The sequence below is a fragment of the Marmota monax genome, unplaced genomic scaffold (assembly GCF_021218885.2).
Source record: "Marmota monax isolate L192 unplaced genomic scaffold, Marmota_monax_Labrador192_F-V1.1 WCK01_AAM20220418_F8-fsc00028, whole genome shotgun sequence".
NCBI classification, from domain to species: domain Eukaryota; kingdom Metazoa; phylum Chordata; class Mammalia; order Rodentia; family Sciuridae; genus Marmota; species Marmota monax.
This window is the reverse complement of record NW_026694779.1, coordinates 5,102,480-5,124,236: the sequence shown is the minus strand read 5'-3', so window position 1 is coordinate 5,124,236 and position 21,757 is coordinate 5,102,480.

Here is a 21,757-nt window from a genome sequence, read left to right as displayed (position 1 = left end):
TCCTGCCTCAGCCTTCTGAGCCATGGGAATTACAGGCATAATTCAGCCACCATGCCTGGCTGATCATCCCTAATTCTATTAGGGTTAATCACCTACCCTAAGTTAAACTGGTGAGATTCTCTCCCATAGAACTGAAACCTACAGAAATATTTGGAAATAGAATCAGATTTCTAGACCTAAAGCCCCCAGCCTTGTGCTATTGTAATTCCAGAAGCTATTTAGAAATCTGCCCTTCTGGAGCAATAATCTATCCTAAAGTATCCTTTCCTTTCCTAAAGTAGCTTGACATAGATTCCTATGCTTACAACCTTTCAAAACAGTAAATACCAGAAGATGAATAAGGAGCTGGGCATGTTGGCACACACCTGTAGTTCTAGCTACTCTGTAGGCTAAGGTGGGAGGATTGCAACATAGAGGGCAGCCTGGGTGACTTAGTGAGATCCTGACTCAAAAAATTTAAAAAGGTTTGGGAATATATGTAGCTCACGGTAGAGTGCTTGCTTAGCATGTGTGAGGCCCTGGATTCAATCCCCAGCACTGGTGGTAGGGGTGGGGAATGAACAGGCGGTAAGGAACTTTCAGAGAATACACATGTATTTATTTGCAGAAGCAGTTGAAGATGCATAACAAAATGTCCAAATGTTTTCCCCACCATTATTTTGGAGGTAAGGTATATGAAGCATGCCCTCTGTTCACAGAGCCCATTCTGCTTGCTTTCTTCCTGGGGGCTGAATAGTATTACCTTTCACAGGCCCCTCCAGATCACCTCTGGACTACTTGCCTCCCTGACTCACAAGGCTAGCATATGTGGGCCACACAGTTAGGCTTGGCTACTGGATCCATCAGCAGGAGATCAAAAGAAGGAAATGAGGTATATTCAGGGTACTGATTCCCTGGGATGCCTCCCTGCAGAGTTTCCATGGACCTGAACACAGGGCATGTTCCTTTCAGGCAGCCCGCCCTACAACCCTCCATCTTTCTCTTCATTTTCTTTTCTCTAGGTTTTGGTAACCCATTTCTCCTTCAGGTATATCCTGTTTGTAGCCTCTGTGTCTACCCTTCTCTTTCAGTTTCTCTATCTCTTGGCCATCTCCTAGTAAAAGTCCCTTTAAAATTTTTCTTTAAATGACACAATTTATGTGCTATCTGCTTCCTGACAGAACCCTATTCAAAATAGAATCCCTCTAATATCTTCATGTGAAAACCTGGGTATGAGAAATGAGCTCCCTTTACAGCTCTCTACCTCAGGACATAGTCCTACGTATAATGTCCTCTTTAAGGATTATCCAGGGGAGTTCTAGGGTTATTGCAGTCATAAATAAACATGTTAACAGCCACCAGGAATCGAGAGTTTCCTCAAGAAACTTTGTTGTGCAAACTAAGATGAAGGATACTTCACAACAATATGAAAGGGAAGACGGAGCACTTGGGTAATAATAAACAAAGCAATAAGCCACAGGCAAAGTCCAATAAGCAGAGAAAAGCAGCAGCCATGCTTACCTTGGGATGGGAGATCAGGGCCAACTGGATAATAATTTGAATCTACTTTAGAAATCAGACACAATTGCTCAGGCTGCCTGTAGGGTAAAGAACAGAAAATGGAAGGAAACTTAATTCAAACCAACTCTTCAGAACATAGTTTGAGACAGGCTAATCACAAAGTCCCTCCTAACTGTGTGTACTGCAGTTATTGCTTTACATTTATAGACATTATAGAGTTATTAATACTGCCACTTTTATAGGTATTAACTTTACTGATGCCTGATTGATTTATTCATTTTCAATTCATTTCTCCATTTGTTTATTTAGCTAGCTACCCACTTACCCACTTACCTACCCATCTACCCTTCCATCTATCTATTCATCCATCCATTTATCCATTCATCCACCATTCATCCACTCATCTACCCTCCTATCCATCCATCCATCCATCCATCCATTCATCCATCCATCCACACATCCAACAAATGCAAAAGCACCTATAGAGTATGAGGCATGAGGTTCTATGTGGAAGGCGCAAAGAAAATCAAGAGACAATCCCTAAACACAATCAAGTTGAGCAGACAAAAAGAGAAATGAACAAACTAATTAAATGAACAAACGAATGGTTCTTAGACACTGTGATGAGTGAAATGAAATGCACAGAATGAGCAGAACATGGAGGAAACAAATATAGCACAGAATCTGTGGATCCTTGGGGACAGTCAGGGAAAGCTTCATGGAAGAGGTGGTATTTAAGCTGAATTTTAACATCAAATCTTGTTTAACAGGTCAAAAATGCAGTATAGATTATATGCATCTTTAAACAGAAACTTCCAAAAGAGCACAGTTTTCTTCACATCCTTTAGGCAACTCAATGCCTTAAGTAGTACCCAGGAGCTGAAGTACCCTCATTCTCTTTCCAGCATGGAGCTCGGTTGCTAGGCAACCACCACTGAGCTACATCTAGTCTCATTCTCAATTAATTTGGGAGAGATTTTGTTTTATAAAATTCATACCCTTGGAGCTTCATTTTACAAAGAAAAGGAAAGTGCTTCAGTGCTCTCGTAATTGCGAATTTCCTACCTTTTTTTTTTCAATCAAATCTCCACGTCCATTCAGACCTTAAAAAACACTCACACCCATTGCTGTAAAGAACTTGTGCAAACATTTTGAAATAAAACGATCTCAGATCCTCCTGTTAGAAATCATTAAACTTTTTGAACTCTCTTGGGAAATAGTTGATTAGAATGAGTTTTGAGTGTCTTTTTAAAACAAGGAGATTTAGCACACATGGGGAAATGTATTTTGTAATTATTGCATCTCCTACTTAAACTGCCTCCAGCTCTGTTACTCACATAATACAGGTATGAGGTGATAGATTAGCAATGTATTTCAGAAGTTTAGTCCCTCAAAACTTTTAATGATGATATGAAAGCATTCTAGTAATGCACAATGGAGAATTTTTTTCAGTTCTATGAAATGCTATTGAATAATTATGTGGAATAGATGTTCTGAATTGGAAATATCTCCAAGAAAAATACAGGCCATGAAACAATCTTTATAGTAGGAGTTTATTAGTGGGGGAGAAGAGGCAGTCATGCTCATTTATTCATAAATGTACAGAAGGAGACAAAAGATTATGCCTCCTTGTGGTAAATTCCTCTACTTTGAATGAGGACAGAAATGGAATTTCACATTCCCTATTGAATCATTTACAGGAGTATGCATTTGAACAACCAATGTTTCTAGGACTCTGCAATGTGCCTATTTAGACTACTAAGCATTAAATGTATATGTGCATACATGCATGCATAAATACATATGTCAAGCTTATCTCTTTCTATGTGTGTTATGCCTATTGCCCCACATTCCTCAAAATATAGGAGCCAAGGTTTTGCCCAAGCATTTGGAAATACTCCTACCTAAAGGTTGTCTCTAAAACTCTGAGAAACTAACTGATTTACTCAAGCAAATGTCTGCCTGCCTGCCTGCCTGCCTGCCTGCCCTTTTGGTTTTAGTTCCAATTACCAAAAGTAAAAGGCATAGGAACAAAAGGTAGAAATCAATATGAGACTCCCAACTATGCAAATGCCAATTGTAGCCAAGTTAACATTCTATTAGATTTTTCTTTAAATTTCTTATTTTTAATTAAAAAGAACCACAAAGCTAAGCCCATCTCTCTCCATCCTTCTTGACCTCTTATACATACACCAGTATGTAGCTACTGCTCTAAACCTGATGATTGTCATCCTTGGGCAAGTTTTATATTTTTCTTAAACACACACAAGATCTAGTATTGGCTGCTAATTCTCCATAGTATATGTAGATTTTTTATCAAAGTATACAAAACCTGTTTTTCCTGGACTGGACCTTCCATTAGATTTTTATTCCATGCATTGATTTAAATCATCTAATTAAATCATCATTTTATCATTATGATAGAGTCAAACAGAAGACGTACAGAAATACAAGGACTGTAGGTCAAAACCACAGTTGGAACTCTAACAGTGTTAGAGTTCACCTCTCTCTAACAGTGCTCAGCAAATGACTTCTGCCAAACCAGATAGTAAAAATGTTCTTCTTTTACCACATCTCTATGGTAACTAGTCAATTCTGCAGTGGTAGATCAAACACAGCCATAATATGTAAATGAATGGCCATGGTTGTATTCTGATAAAACTTTATTTGTAGCAGAAGGCAATAGGCATTTTGTTTGTCTGTTTTTTGCAAGCAGGGTATAGTTTGTCCACCTCTGATCTGTAGGAATGAGGAAGGAGAAAGGGATTGGGTGTCTCCTGTCTCTATATACAGAACTCTGGAGTTGGTAGGGCTGATCTGAGAGGAAACCTTCCTTCCTAATGCTTCAAATACATCCTTCTTCAAGTCCTGTTTCTCAGAGGAAGATAAACCCCCATACCTGGGAAGCATTCTGTGATTAAACTTTTAAGGGCAATTATGTGCCAAGCTAGGACCCAGTACCAAAAGGCAGGTAAGCCACTGTGTCACTGTGGAAAGACAGGCTTCAGGGATATGACTTCCAACTTTGTCACTGTCACCTGTCTGCTCTCGGGTAAGACATTTGCTCTCTCTGGGCCTCAGTTTCCCTCCTACAAAATCAGCATCTTGGGCTGTATTATTATTATTACTATTATTATTATTATTATTTTGGTACTGGAAATTGAATCCAGGACTGCTTTATCACTGATCTACATCCTCAAACCTTTTCATTTTTTTTTAAATTTTAAGACAGGGTCTCTCCAAGTTGCTGAGGATCTCACTAAATTGTTGAGGCTGGCCTTGAACTTGTTATCCTCCTGTCTTAGCATTCTGAATCACTGAGATTATAAGCATGTATTACCACATCATGCAGGGCTATATTATCTGATGTTCTTAAGGACCCCAAGGTCCTATAATGTTTGTGATGGCATAACTAAATAAAATCTAGTAAAAATCCCAAAATCTTTTCTGCTATAATGTAAGAGTCTTCTCTGGGAACTTTCTAGATGCATTTCCAAAAGGACAAATGATTTATTTAAATTTTATCAGTTTCCCTTTCCCTGCCTACTAGTTAGCAGAAAAGTAATTAAAGGCAGATGTTGGAGAGTGATCAGGAAGGTAAAAGGATTTAAAGTTCAGCCAAAGGAACAGGGATTGGAGGAATCCAGGGGAGAGAGGTTGCTTAGTGATAAAAGAGAAAATCCACTATGGATAAGAAACCTGGCTTTTAATAAAAAGACAGATGGAAATCGTAAGTTGCAGCACATTTGTTCATCAGAGAGAAAGAAATGCTAAAAGGAGGATGCACATTCAGTTTAAGCCAAAAAAAAAGTTCTTTCTCTGAATTATAGATTTCTAAAAATACAGCATTTGCTAGAGAGCATCTTAACAATACACATGTCCAAGAAGACTGGCTTGAGGGAAAATAGAAGAACTGAAGGAAGAATTGGATTGAATTTCTGAGCTGAAGCCCTCTAGTCCTGACATTCTGTGACTATATCAATACAGGCTAGACTTTGGAAACGCAGTCCAGGGGCCTGACTGATTTCTGTCTAAAGCTTACTAATGTATCTGCATTTCCAGAAATATCTAGCTACTAAGAATTGTCTCAGACAATGCAGAGTTGTTTTTTTTTAAATATTTATGCTGGTCTCTAATACCTACATACAAAAGATCTAGTATTGACTGTTAATTCTCCATAGTGTGTGTAGATTTTATCAAAGTATACAAACTTTGTCACTGTGGAAAGACAGGCTTCAAGTCCTGTTTCTCAGAGGAAGATAAACCCCCATACCTGGGAAGCATTCTGTGATTAAACTTTTAAGGGCAACTATGTGCCAAGCTAGGTGCACAGTAGGTGCTGATAAAGATTTAATGAGGGAATGAAAGGGGGAAAAAGGGAAACAGAATTATTCTATTAAAGGTTAATGAAAGTTCAATCTACCTAATACTGGAAAGAGAACTGGTTAATGGCTTATGTTCTCCCAGATACATTTGAAGTTCTGGCTTCTCTGCTTTCTCTCTCATATCATCTCATGTGGTCACTCCAGCAGCTGCCTGCATTGAGGGGTCATATATTATGGTTTGGATTTGAAATGCTTCCAAGAAAGCCCATGTGTTAAAAACAAGATCTCCGAAGTGGCAACATTCAAAGGTGGGGCTTTTAAGCAGTGACTGAATCATTAGGGCTCTTGAGTTCATAAGTGGATTAATCTATGTGATAAATTAATCCATTGACAGCTGAATGGACTTCTGGGAGGTGGGACCTAGTTGGAGGAAGTAGGTCACTGGGGGCATGGCCTAGGGGACTACATCTATCCTTGGCCACTTTCCCTCTTAGTCTGTCTCTCTCTCTCTCTCTGCTTCCTGGCTGCCATGAGCTGAGCAGTTTCCCTCTGCCATGACCTTCTGCCACGATGTTTCCGCAATGAACTTGGCCAACTATGGACTGAATCTCTGAAACCCTGAGCCAAAATATATCTTTACTCCTCCAAGTTGTTCTTGACAGGTATTTTGGTCATAGCAATAAAAAACCTGGAGAATGTATCATGCTAGCCTAATAGATTTATTCATGAAAATATCTGGGATAGGGTCAGAAAAGGCAGATCGTTATGTGAGGTATGTGCCCACACAGCAAAAGCAGGATTCTCAGGAGGTCAGAGCATTTAAGAGGGCAACACAGCTTGTGGTTCTGATCTGGGATGCCTGGGTATGTACATAAAGGCTTCTGGTCAGCCTCTAGCCTCCATAAACTCTGCTTGGATTGCTGTAGTTTTGATCTGGAATGTTTGATATGTTAAAGACTCCCACCCCAGCTTGATGCTCTTAGGAGATGGTGGAAACTTTAAGAGTTGGGGGCCTAAGGGGAAGCTGCAAATCACTGGGAGTGTGCCCTTAAAGGGGATTATAGGACCTTGATCTCCTCCTTTTTCTCTTCTGTGTTCCAAGCATAAGGTAAATGTTTTGCTCCACCATGATGTGATGCTGCATTACCACAGGCCCTAAAGTCCCAGGTTCAGTATTCATGGAATAAACCTCCAAAACCATGAGTAAATTAAACTTTTCCTCTTTGTAAGTTAATAATGTCAGGTATTTTGTTATAGCAACCAAAAATTAACACAAGAACTCACAGTGAACAAGGATAGATATATGACCAATGTGCCAGATATATGGCTCACTGATCTCACATATAATAAGGAGAAACAATCAAAAAGCCCAGAGCTGCAGACTTCTAATTTCAGATGCCCAATGAATGGCAATAATAAGACTGAGCAATGAATTTGATTCATTTTGTCTCGTGTTTCTACACAAAGAACATAAATCCCTATCCCAGAAGCACCTGGACCTAACAGGTCATCTGCCAGGTCTACAGTTTTGGCAATTAGAAATGAGTATTATTATTATCACTGTATTTTCTATAGGGGAAAAAGATGAGCAAAGGAGGATCATAATGCCAAGTCTAAAGCCACTGCCTCCATGGAAACCTAATTTCTACTTAATAGCACTAAATGATTAAATAAGACCCTTTGACACTGTTCCTTAAGAACAAATGATGACTGGGTGCTTTGTTTGATCAGCCTTTTGTTTTGTGATTTTTAGTCTTTAAATGAATGTGATCAAGAGGGATTCTCTTAGCTCCCCTTCAACCTTGAAACAACCCTAAAATATTTTCTTATAATACTGGCCAGGCTGGTAGAGAACATGAACAGCATTCATTGATGAACTTCTTTTCCAAGGGCTGAGGTTATGCTTGGCACTTGTTAGATGACTGTATTAGGTTTGATGCTAATAACTGCACCCCAGGAACCTATTTTACTTCCCATTCCTCCCCCAAAGTAGTCTTTTACATTACCCTTTAGTTCAAAGGAAAGGTGGTGCATCACAGACACCATAATTGAGATAAAGGATAACTTGTCAGACTAAATCCCTAAGCTAAAAATTAAACAGTGAACACTGTAGGAGCTTTTTATGGTCATCAGTCCTTATGGTGATTGGAGAGACATAAATTAAGATTCTAAAAGTGTAGCTGTCACTGAGGAAGAGACTGGATTTTGCCTAAAAGAGAGAATCTCCTGGTGTAAATAGAGAGGACATCAGCCTTGGTTTTTCAAAAGGAAATTTAGAAATGAGCAGGAATTTTAGAAAGTGAGACAAGTGCAGCTGGCCTACACAAAGTCCTGAGAAAATGCAGTTCAGATTATATTCATTTGTGCTTCACCTCACCCTTCCCTCACCTCTGAATTTCTCTCTTACCCCCTCACAAATGTCTGTGGTCTGACCAGGGCAGGCCTACAATCCCAACATCTCAGGAGGCTGAGGCAGAAGGATTTCAAGTTCACGGACAGCCACAGTGATTTAGGGAGGAAACCCTAAAAAACTTAGTAGACCCCATCTCAAAATAAAAAACAGGTGGGCTGGGGATATAGCCTACATTGGTAGGGTGCTTGCCTCACATGTATAATGCCCTGGGTTCAATCCCCAGCACTACCAAAGTAAAAAATAAAAAATACAAAGGGCTGGGGTGTGTCTCGATGTTAAAGTGCCTCTGCATTCAATCTCCAGTACCCAAAGAAAAAAAACAGTAAAAGAAGCCTGAAGAGATTATAATGATAACAACCATTCCACCCCCATCCAGCCTGGCACTATCCCCTAGCTCATTCTAGCCAGCCACCACCACCCCAGGCTCTGACTTTTCCCCCCAGTAGGCCCGGGCCTCAAGGGCAGCTGTATTTGCTGATTCCTCTGCTTGGGATACTCCTCCTGCTCCCCTGAGGATGGATCACCTGGCTCACTCCCTCTTCCTGGATCCTTCAGGCCTTTTCTCAATGGTCTCCATGAGAATTTCCCAGACCATCACATTTAAAATAGCAACCCCTGCCCTTATGCCTGCCCACCCTCTTTGCAAGCTCTTTTCTTCCACTGAACACTTTCTAACACATCACACACCTTATTCTTTTATTTTGTCTTCCCCACCCCCATCCCTCCTGAATGTAAGCTCCCTGTGAGGGGTGACTGTTGTCTTTTTGAATGCTGTGTCCCTGGTGCCCCAGAATAATCTTGGCCACATATTGTTGAATGAATAAAAGAAAGAAAACAAAGGTCTGACTCAGGGAAAGAAAATAAGAAAAACACAGTGCAGGATGGTAAAGATCACTTTCAAAACCAAAAAGGGAACTCCAAAAGGTGAGAGGACAAGAGAGCCAGAGAGATTTTGAGGGATGTACAGAAAGAATAGAGCAAGATAAATTGCCCCTGCTGTTCCTGCTGTCTCACTTGGCATGGGGGCTTATCTCCTCATCTCCTGACCTTTAAAATAAGCCTGTCACAACTCAGAAGCTCTGTCAGCATGGAGTGGTGAGAAAAAGTTATTCTCTGGGCTGCAGAAGTTGTGAACCGAGCTATAACAACTGGTAGGGATTTGGCAATGGCTAGGTGAGGCCAAGAATATTTGGTCTACTAACCACTGCACCATACTGCCACTACATTTGGTAGGAAAGGAAAAAAATCAAACCAAAACAAAACAAAAAACAAGAAGCCAAGAGCATAAGCCTCTTTATGCCAAATGACAGATTTATCTGAAATTTCCATTACATGAAAGAAGAGAATCACATGTATGAAATCTTGGCTGTTCCCTGAAATTCTAAAATGGGCAAAATACGGGCTTCTTAAAAACATATGAATCTATAAGGACAAAGATAATTGAAGACCAGAAAACATAATAGAAAAAGCCAGACACAGTGGCACATGCCTGTAAATCCCAGGGACTCTGGAGGCTGAGGAAGGATCTCAAGTTCAAGGCTAACCTCAGCAACTTAATGAGATCCTGTCTTAAAATAAAAACTTAAAAGGACTGGGGATGTGGCTCAGTGATAGAGCACCTCTGGGTTCAATGCCCATTGGAAGAGTGGGGGGATATGTGACCCAATAGTGAGAGACAATAGAGGCATTTTCACATTTCATTCATTCTAAAATGTGGTATCTTTTCCTTATTATAACATTTCTGAGGCTGATATGCCTCTTAGAAATGGCAGTCTCTCATGATTGTCATTAGCATAAGATTGTCATTCTTAACCATTCATTAGAGTAGGTTATCCTACAGATTACATGTTAGGTGAAATCAAATATGGAAGCAACACAGAAAATTCCAAATGTCAAAAGTTTGCTGAGGGCAAGGCCAGGGAGAGGAAGCCAAGCTGCCCTGCAGAAGTCCAGAAGGAGCTGAGGATTTGGAGGCACCTTATACTATCAGGTCAGGTGAAGAGCAGGGCCAAAGGGAATTGTGGGCTCTCCCAGGTGCCTGAGAACTCCCACATCAGTGCTGTCAAGACAATACCCTTCTCTCCCCACTCAGTCCACAGACTTATGCTTTGGATAAGATTTCCAGGTGAAATCCAGAAGGCCCAGTGAAATCTGAATTTCAGATAATGAATAACTACATGGGATCTGCTCAAATAAAAAGTGTTTCTTTTTCATCTGAAATTCAAATTTAACTGGGCAACCTCTACTTTTTTCTTCACTATAGTAAAATTGAATCAGAAATGTTCTTTTTTTTCTTTTGAGGTGCTGGGGATGGAACCCACAGAGGCCAGGCAAATTTCCCACTGAGCCATATCCTCAACCTCAGAAATATTCTAATTCATGAGATGCAAACTTTGCAAAAACTGGGGAAGAGGCATAGAACTAACTCAAGGGGTTTAAGTCCAACTGTATTGAATAAGGATGCTTTTCAATTTATCTTCAGAAACATGGGGAGTTAGGTCCACCCTGTCCACCTAATCACCACCACCCAAGGAAAGAAAGCCAGGGGTTGTACTCTGGGGAGGAATTCTTGGAGACCCTCTAATGAAACAACTGGTCAACTTGCCTAATGACTATTCAGAGAATCCCACCATCCTAGCTCTTCCCTCTTCCTGCTTTCTCATACATATGGGACTCACACACACATATCTGCCTCACTCTTAAAACTGGGGGACAACAAAAGAACATCAGACATTCAAGTGAAGCCTGTAATAAGGTGAGACACAGTAACTAGTAATAAAACAACAACCAAAAAATTACATAAAATATAATGCAAAGAAATAGAAAAGAAACCTAAAAGATAACTAATACAACATGCGTATGTCAAAAATTTGCTCTCCAAATGTAGGCTCTCTCTTCATTTCATTGATTCTTTTGCCAAGAAGAAGATTTTTAGTTTGAGTCCATCTGATTTATTAATTCTTGATTTTATTTCTTGCACTTTAAGAGTCTTGTTAAGGAAGTTGGGGCCTAATCCAATGTGATGAAGATTTGGGCCTACTTTTTCCTCTATTAGGCACAGGGTCTCTAGTCTAATTCTTAGGTGGTTGATCCACTTTGAGTTGAGCTTTTTACATGGTGAGAGATAGGAGGTTATTTTCATTTTGCTGCATATGGGTTTCCAGTTCTCCCAGCACCATTTGTTGAAGAGGCCATCTTTTCTCCAATGTATGTTTTTGGCACCTTTGTCTAGTATGAGATAACAGTATTTATCTGTCTCTGCATCAGAATTCTATTCTGTACCATTGGTCTATATGTCCATTTTGGTGCCAATACCATGCTGCTTTTGTTACTATAGCTTTGTAGTATAGTTTAAGGTCTGGCATTGTGATGCTTCCTGCTTCACTTTTATTGCTAATGATTGCTTTGGTGATTTTGCATCTCTTATTTTTCAAATGAATTTCATGATTGCTTTTTCTATTTCTATAAGGAATGATGAGAGGATTTAATTGCAATTACAATGAATCTGTGTAGTGCTTTGGGTAGCATGGCCATTTTGACAATATTAATTTTGCTCATCCAAAAGCATGGAAAATCTTTCCATCTTCTAAGGTCTTCTTCAGTTTCTTTCTTCAATGTTCTGTAGTTTTTATTGTAGAGGTTTTTCACTTCTTTTGTTAAGTTATAGAGCACGAATCTCCAAGATATATAAATAACTCAAAAAACTTAACACCAAAAAAAACACCCAATCAATAAATGGACTGAGGAGCTGAACAGATACTTCTTAGAGAAGACATACTTTTGATCAACAAATATATGAAAAAATGTTCAACATCTCTAGTAATTAGAGAAATGTAGATCAAAACCACTCTAAGATTTAATCTCATGCCAGTCAGAATGGCAGTTATCAAGAATACAGACATTAATAAATGTTGGCGAGGATGTGGGAGAAAAGGCACACTACTAATACATTGCTGGTGGGACTGTACATTGGTGCAACCGATGTGGAAAGCAGTACAGAGATTCCTTAGAAAAGTTGGAATGAAACCACCATTTGACCCAGCTATCCCACTCCTCAGTCTATACCCAAAGGACTTAAAATCAGCATATGATAGTGACACAGCTACATCAAAGTTTATAGCAACTCAATTCACAATAGCTAAATTGTAAAGCAACGTAGATGCCCTTCAACAGATGAATGGATAAAGAAACTGTGGTGGTGGAGGGGTACCTCTAAGGTATTTGCATAGCCTCTATTGGCCTTGAAGCCAAGGAGTTTTTGGTCTGGCATTGCAAATTATTTTGTGGCTTATTGTGCAAAGCATGTGACCTCAGTCTTTGCTTGGCTATAGAGGCTGCTCTGTAGCTCTGGAGTTGGGTGTTACCCATTGGGCTTGGACAGCCCACCCCCTGCCTTATTTGGTGAAGAATATTCTGAAAAAGCCTTTGTGTATCCCCCATATAAAAATAAAAAACACAGGCTCTCTCTCTCTCTCTCCTTCCAGTGTGGAAGCAGGACCCTTAATGTCGCAGAGCCATCCTGCCCTCATTTCAAAATTATTTCTGTGTCGTGTGATTTTTTCATTGTGTTTTGCAGCCAGCTCACTACACATAGTGGAACACAGCATGCCTTGCCTGCATGGGTAGCAGCCAAGAGTGGGGTCTATACATAACGGATTATTACTCAACATTAAAAAGAGAATAAAATTATGGCATTTGCAGGCAAATGGACAGAGTTGGAGACTATCATGCTAAGCAAAATAAGCCAATCCCAAAAAACCAAATGCTGAATGTTCTATCTGATTAGTGAATGCTGATCATAATGGCTGGGGGGGGGGGTGGGAATGGGAAAAATGGAGGAACTATGATTGATTGGGCAAAGGGGAGGGAGGGAAGGAGACGGGACATGGGGGCAGGAAAGATGGTGGAATGAAATGAACATCATTACCCTGGTATTTGTATGACTGCTCATATGGTGTGACACTACACCAGAGAAATGAAAATTTGTGCTACAATTGTGTACAATGACTCCGAATGCATTCTGCTGTCATATATACCTAATTAAAATAAATTAATTAATTAATAAAAAAGATAACTAATATGTTAGATGACAGACAAGATATTGCATTTATGAAAGAAGAAAATGCTATCTTGAAGAAGAAACAAGAAGAGGATAAGAAAATGCTCTTAAAATTTTAAAATTGTCAATATTTTAAAAAAAATCATTAGCAGGCTGAAACATATTGAAATATCTCACAAAATAAAGTGACATACAGATAGAAAATTGAAATGAAAAATAAGAATATTGATAGTAACTGAAAGAAAATAAAAATAGAGGAAGCAAAAACATCAGAGAATGTAAGATTATTATTTAGAACCAAAAAGCATGAGTTCCTGGCCTTGGAGGGTCCATGTAATACATGCATCAAAATGGAAACAGAGCCACACAGGTCCCCTCACATGGCCTTTCAAAACCAACACTGGGGACTCCTAAAGAACTGGATGGGTGATGAACATCTGCCAATGTTTGGATCTTGAATGTTTCCCAAAGCCCTTGGTACTACTGGGAGATGGTGGAACCTTTAATAGGTGGGGCCTAGTGGAAGGAAGTCAGGTCTCTGGGTAAGGGAGGAGGTGTCCTTGAAATGGATATTGGGATCCCAGCTCCTTCCTCTCTTTCTTTTGCTTCTAGGCTGCATGAGATTCAGCAGCATCCTCGGCCATGTACTCTCCACCGTGGTGCACTGCTCCTTTACAGGCCTGAAAGCAACAGGCCAACAGACTGTGGACTGAACTCTCTGAAACCAGGAGCCAAATATTTTCTCCTTATAAGTTGATTATCTCAGATATTTTATAATATTAATGTGAAGTTGACTAACACAGCATCTAAGTTATGGTCCAGCAGCAGACAGGGACCATATTTCAGGAAAGCCAGACTGAAGTGTGCAGACTGAGATTCCCCACCCAGACCAGGACACTTAACCTGACCTACCGAGGGGCAAGAAAAAGAGTTGCAGAGGGTGCACAGACTGCAAGGGGCCAGAATCACTCTGAGCAGCTGTCTACACAGCCTTCACTCAAGTGAACAATGCACTTCCCTTGGGTCTCACATTCATGCAGTCAGCCTCATTTGCAAGAACTTGAGGTCAGGGTACACAGTGAAGGTCTGGGACTTCACACCTGATTATGAAAAATGACAGAATAAATGAGCAAGATTTTACAGCACTGAAGCCTCAACGTCCTCAGGATATTTACAAATAAATATCTATTTGTAAATGCTATTTGAAATTTGGAAATCTCACCCAAAAATCTAGATTTCTGGCTAATATCTAAGCACACAAAGACCTGACAACAGCAGGCTCATCTGACAACAGACTGGCTAGGGTATGCTATTCTAACTGGCCACAATCTCCACCACTCTTTGTTGTTCCCAGATCTGACGTGAACTCTCCATTGCTCTCCATCACTGGAAGGACATTCATTTTTATTTTGGTAGAGATAAGTAGAAAGTGAACTTTCCCCCTTTAACCTGGTCAGTATTCCTCCTTGTGTTAGTCAGATTTCTATCACCATGACCAAAATACCTGGCAAGAAAAACCCAAGGGAGGAAAAGTTTATGGTGGCTCATGGTTTCAAAGGATCAGTCTATGGTTGGCCAGCGCTATTGCTCCAGGCCTGAGGTGATGCAGAATATCATGGGGGAAGGGTGTAGCAGAATAAAGCTTTTTAGCTCATGGCAGCCAGGAAGTAGAGGGGCTGGGGCGGAGAGAGAAAGAAAGGAGCCAGAGACAAAATATATAATCCCCAATGCACCCCTCCCCAGTGTAACTGCCTACAGTTACCTTCTAGTAATCCATTCAAATTATTAACCTATCAAGTGGATTAACCCACTGATTAGGGCATAGGTGTCATAATCTGATCATTTCATAATCATTTCAACTCTTGCATTAGCACAGGTGCTTTTGGAGGGCACCTCATATCCAAACCATAATAGTCATACTCATCACTAACTTCACTCTTGTAGAAATGTTAGTTGCCATCTTTCCTTGGCAAATTATCAGGGGAAGGACACAGCATGACAAATCACTACTACTCAATACCTACTACCTGAATTCTACACCACAAAGACAATTTTATTTAAAGCACAGCCATGGAAAAAGGTTGTAGAAATTCTCTGACCAGTCAATTATTCTGGTCCTCAGTTTCTTTCTTCAAGAGAGATATTATGATACTAAGTTGCTAAAATTCTGGTAAAGCCAAAAGACTACCAATCTATTTCTGTGGCTAATGGAAACTTCAAATTTCCATTTTTAAAATTTAAGCTCACTGGGCATGGTAGCCTGCAATCCCAGTGGCTCGGGAGGCTAAGGCAGGAAGATTGCAAGTTCAAAGCCAGCCTCGGCAATGGAAAGGCACTAAGCAACTCAAGTGAGATCCTGTCTATAAATAAAATACAAAATGGGACTGAAGATGTGGCTCAGCGGCTAAGTGTCCCTGAGTTCACTCCCCAGTATTCCCCCCCAAATTTTTAATGTTTTTCCAATTATTTACCCTAAGTCAAGCATGTGACCCCATTTCAGGCACAGTATTGTATGAAAACCCTGATTTATTCTTTATATATATATTTTTTTTTTCAATTCTGAACATAAAAAAAGGAAAGGGACAACAATTTATGGTTTTGCATCTTAAAGAAATTTCAGATAACAGGCTCAATTCTTCTATTTTAATATAAAGACTTTTCACAAACTCAGTTGAGGGTATCTTTGAGAATTAAGGAGAAAAAAGATCAATAACCTGGTATTACTGGTAACAGCTGTGGAAAATTTATCAAGAGCATGACATGGTTATGTTTCAGTTAGCCGTGACTACAAGTGGAAATTCTCTGATGCTAACCTGTCATTGATACATCCCTAATTGTAGGGTGGGGTAGGGGCCAGATTTCTTCATAAATTGACACGGTCTGCTATGGACCCAGAAGTGCAAAGACCTAGAAGATTAAACCTGTATGGCTGCTCAGTGACCTTCATGTGGTTCAATGTGTGGGAGCAGGCGTGTACCGTGGGGGTGCAGGAGATCTAGATGAAGGCCTGTGGCAGTGATTTTCCAGAGCTATTTATGTAGATGGGGATGACATATTGTACTGGACATGTCTGCACTTCAGAAATATGTTCAGTTATTTTATTTTAAAATAAACCCTTCCTTTCTTCTTTATTATATGGCTTTTCATTGATGTAACAATAGCCAGCTATTTTTTTTCCTTTTTTTTTTTTTGGTACTGGGGATTGAACTTAGGGGGGACTTCAACCACTGAGCCTCAGCCCCAGCCCTTTTATTTAGAGACAGGGTCTCACTGAATTGCTTAGGGCCTAAGTTACTGAGGCTGACTTTGAACTTGCAATCCTCCTGCCTCAGCCTCTCAAGCTGCTGGGATTCCAAGTGTGGGCCACTGCACGTAGCCAATAGCCAGCTTTCATTAGAGTGCTATGAATGCTGCTCAGTGCAGTATTTGCTTTCTATGTACAATCATCCATCCATCCGACACCTAATGTGCTCCAATGTCATGCCTGGGTTTTTGTACCACGACGGGGAATATAGCTATGAAACAAAATAGTCAAGCTTTCTAGGTTTGTGTAGTTTATATTCTGGGGGATGGGAAGGCTACAATTAAGAAATATATAAAAAATGAATAATTACTCCAAAGAGAAGTAAGACAGGGAGGTAGGGATATGAGGTTAGAAAGAGTGTTCGGTGATTAAAATATAAATATATTGCTTTATGAACTGTAATTTGTGTCACCACCCAGTGATATGAGGTAGCTTAGGAATATAGTCATATGATGCTTAACAAGTACATTCTGAAAAATATACTATTTGGGAATTTGGGCCTTTGTGAACATTAAAAAGTACACTTACATAAAATGGATGGTTTGGGTCAATCTCTGGAGGTGACATCAATACAATCAGGAGCTACAGTAAACAAGAGCTATATGAGTCCAAGCTGATGCTGGCCCAGCAGAGCAGACCATTGTACAGTAAACTTCTTTTTGTAAATAGGAGTTTAATACATACACCAGTAATAGAGTCAATTATAAGTATTCTGTATTGTACATGATTGCATAATCTCTGCTTTTATATGAAAGATAACACAGGTTGGTTTACTCTAGCATCACTACAAATATGTGGGAATGTATTGTGCTATGTTATGACAGCCACAGTGCCACCACACAGTGGGGATTGTTCAGCTCCATTATAACCTCATGGGATCACCATCATATATATACATACGGTGCATCACTGAGAAATCTTTATGTAGCATGTGACCATATATATAATGAATTTAAATTTTAATTAAACTAAAATGAGGGGTATCAAAAAGAACCTGTGTCAGTAAGTGGCATTTAAGCTGAGACTTGAAGCATGAGGTGAGTCCAGCAGGTGGAGTGTTGGGTGAGAAGAATGGGGTAGGTTGTTAGCAAGAGAAATAGTCCAGATAAATGCCATGAAGTGGAAATGACTTTGGCCAATTAGAGGCACAAAAATAAGGCCATAGCAGGAAAAGCAACTCAAGAAGTGGGATGAAATGAGGTAGAGAGGAAAATGTCACAGGCTATACCCTCAGGAAGACCAGGATCATATCTAAGGAATAAAAGGTTCAAAGAAATCAATTAAATATCAGATCCAAAGGAGCAAAAGACAATGATCAAGATGAAATTGAAATCCAGAAATATCAAACTGGAGGGCTGCAGAAGCTACTTCTACCACACACGGTATCCCTCTTGATATTAGGGAATTGGGGACATGCATGCACACACCTCAATTTGAACTGGGATCACTGGTTTGGGAGCAGATTGTTACAATGTCTTCATGCTTTTGGAAAGGATGACCTGGCATCACTGGCCCATATTCCCCCAGCACTGGGAATCAGACAACAGCTGTGCATCTCAGTAAGGAGCCGGATGGTACAACTCAAATCTTGGCTAGAGTGCTTCCCACCTGAACTCCAGGGCGACCAGCAAGTCAGACAGATGATGGAGGAATAAACACAGCCATTACACCTCAATCGTGGCCTTTAAATCATCTGAGAGCCTTCATCACTTTTGTTGAGTTATTTTAATGGCTCTCATTTGCAAGAACAAATTAGGTGTAGCATTGTTTTCAGGATGCTGTTTGGATTGGTGCCAGGAATGAACAAAACGAGCAGAAAAAAGAAAACTCCTTTCTAAACAAAGGCTCCAATCCTGCAAGTGAAATTGATTTGTAAACTGTGTCAAGGTAGCTTCTAAGGCAAATCTGTTCGGGGTATTGTGGGGTTTGTAATACAGGTTGGGAGAAACTGTTCAATTAATACAGGCTTCTGAAGCCAGTGAAAGAACTTCTTACATTTGATCTCATAAAGAGTGTGAACTTAACCACAGCATCATCTTCATCTGACAACAAGAATAACGGGGCTGAGTGTTTATTATAGCAATGATATTGAAAGTTTGCTCAGTGGAGTCTTCTCTAACATGGTGCATAAAATGGTGACTGGGGAAATATTTTGGAGAATGCAGGCAACCTCTCTTTCCATTTATCCAGGTAATTTATTTTTTTGTTTTTACCAATTTGGGGAGTTCAGATTAATTTATTGTTTAACAATTTCACCACAGGAAGGTGACAGAGAAAAGAACTGATTCAACTCAACAGTGTTTTTTTTTGTTGTTGTTGTTTTTTAACAAATGCTTACAAATACCAACTACAGAGTAAGGCGCTAGAAACACCTTTGTCTATCAGTAGTAAAGAAGGGGCAGCAGCGGGGATGGAGATGTGGCTCAAGCGGTAGAGCGCTTGCCTGGCATGTGTGTGGCCCGGGTTCGATCCTCAGCACCACATACAAACAAAAAAACTAAAAAACAAATATAAAAATTCCTCTCTCTCTCTCTCTCTCTTAAAAAAAAAAAGAAGAAGAAGAAGGGGCAGCAGCATTCTGAAAGCCTAGAATATACTGCCAAGCCATGAACTTGCACAGACCCCCAATGCTGCTCTCAGGGACTTACACAGGATGATGAGGTAGCTCCAGGGAGCACATAACATACATTTCCTGAAGCAGTTCTAATTTCAGGTATTTCGTGCTATCATCCAGGGACTATCAGAGTAATTCCCAAGTTCCAACATTTGAAAATCCAATCTAGACTCTTATTGATCTGAAAGCACACATTAAAATCACAGTCCTTTCTGTTTAGATTTTTAAAACTAGTTTCTATAAACTATTGTGCATTTTGTGTGTATTTTGTAAACTGTTTGTAAGCTATTTTTTGCAGGGGCCCTTCCTCAGGGGGTCCCCACACATTTTCAGCAATGATGTTTCTTCAGATTTGATCCACAGCCCTCCTACATCACCATGATGTGGTGAGATTGTCAGATGCATATTACAAGATCCCCCCACCCCAACCCACTAAATATCTGAAGAAGAGACCTGGGAATAGGTATCTATTCCCTCAAACACTGTAATGTGCTGACAAGTTGAAGAATCACTTGGATAGAGGTGAAATATTACACCATTGCTAAACTTGAGGTGTTACACTAATAGCCCACTACATTGTTATCATGAAATTTAAGGTTTTTTTTTTAAAAAAAAAAAAAAAACAAAGGCTGCTTCACAAACTACAAGTGCAATTATGAAAGGTGAGTTTAAAACTGAATTTAAGCTCATCAGGGAAGAAAGGATGCTTATCTTGCCAAAATCCTGGCAGAGTCCAAGTGTTCTTTAAGGTTATGGAAACAATATTGACTACTGAAGACAAATGAGCTTATGAAGCAGAAATGTATCCATTCTGAAAAGGCCTCGTTTTTCCTTCCTATTTCAGTTCTCATATTTTAAACAAATTGTGTTGGTTAGCTTTTTGTGGCTGGGTCCACAAAAAGAATAATTTAGAAAGAGGAAAAGTGTAATTTGAAAATAATAATTTAGAAGAGGAAAAGTGTATTTTGGGTTCATGATTTTAGAGGTTCAGTCCATGAATGGCTGACTCCATTGCTGGGGGCCTGAGGTAAGGCAGAACATCATGGTGGAAGGGTATTGCAAGAGAAAGTTACTCAATTCATGGGGGCCAGAAAAGAGAGAAAGGGAGAAGGGGAGTGCTGGGGGAGGCGCATGCACCAGGGTCAAAATATATTCCTCAAAACCATGTCCCCCATGATCTACTTCCTCCAGCCACATCCCACCTCCCTACAGTTACCATCCAGTTAGTCCATTCAAATTATTAATCCATCAAATGGATTAATCCACTGATTAGGTTATAATTGTCATTATCTAATCGTTTCACCCCTGGACATTGCTACATTAACATAGGAGCTTTTGGGAATCACCTCATACCCAAACTATAACACAAATATCCTTTTGGGGAACTATCTAGTACTGAGGGGTTTTTTTGGTTTTGTTTTGTTTTGTTTTGTTTTGTTTAAACATCTTTGTGCTTTTATTGGTGATTTTGCAGTTTTGTCTCCAAAGGTGGTGCTAAAGTGCTCTTTAGGGTTCCTAAACGCAAGAAAGCTGTAATGTACCATATGGAGAAAGTACATGAGTTAGATAAGACTTGTTTGATTATGAGTTACAGGTCTTTTGGCCACAAGTGGTATGTTAATTATCAATACTAAATGAGTTATCTTTAAACAGAAACACACCACAATACAAGGTTACATACAAGGTGTTAATGACCAAAGGCTCTTAGAAATGTATCCTAGTATTTCCCCTTGAAGCAGTGGTTCAGGATTCACTAATTGAATGCTCACCATGACTTTCCAAAGCAAAACTACCATAAATAAGGTGATCCAACTATATTCCACTCTTCTGTCATTAGCCACCCTTGCCTACTGACCGTGGAAAATGTCACTCATGCAAATAAACTGAATTTGTTAACTTTGTTAAAATTTAAATTCAACTGAATGTAAATAACATAGAGTTACCAGAGTCACATGTAGTCAGTGACTACTTTATTAGACAACGCAGGTCTAGTTTCTGGAAACCCTGGTTCCCAAGGGGTTGAAGGTAGTAACTATTGTCACATTTAAAAAAATCGCATGCTTAGTGACTTAAAATAAACTTACTTTCTCTGTCTCTGGAGGTCAGGGATTTGAGTGTGGCTTCATTGAGGGTCTCACAGGCTACAGTGTCAGCCAGAGCTGTAGTCCCATCTCAAGACTCAAATGGGAAAGGATCCATCCTAAGCCCACATGGATATCGGCAGGATTCAGTTCCTTGCAGGTGTAGGACTAAGGACTTCATTTTCTCACTGTCTGTTGGCTGGAGAATGCCCTAAAATTATTGCCATACGGACTTTCCCAACATTGCCATTTTCTGCATGATAGCCAACAAGAGGGAGAAAGACTGTGTTTTATCCAATATAATCATGGAAGTGACAGTCAATTACCATGAAAGTGACAGTCAATTACCATGGTTGGGTTCTGTTGCTTAGAAGGAAATCACAGGCCTGCTGCACTCAAGGGGAGGGGACTACATGGGCCTAAATACCAGACAGTAGAGATCCAGGAGCTACCTTGCCACT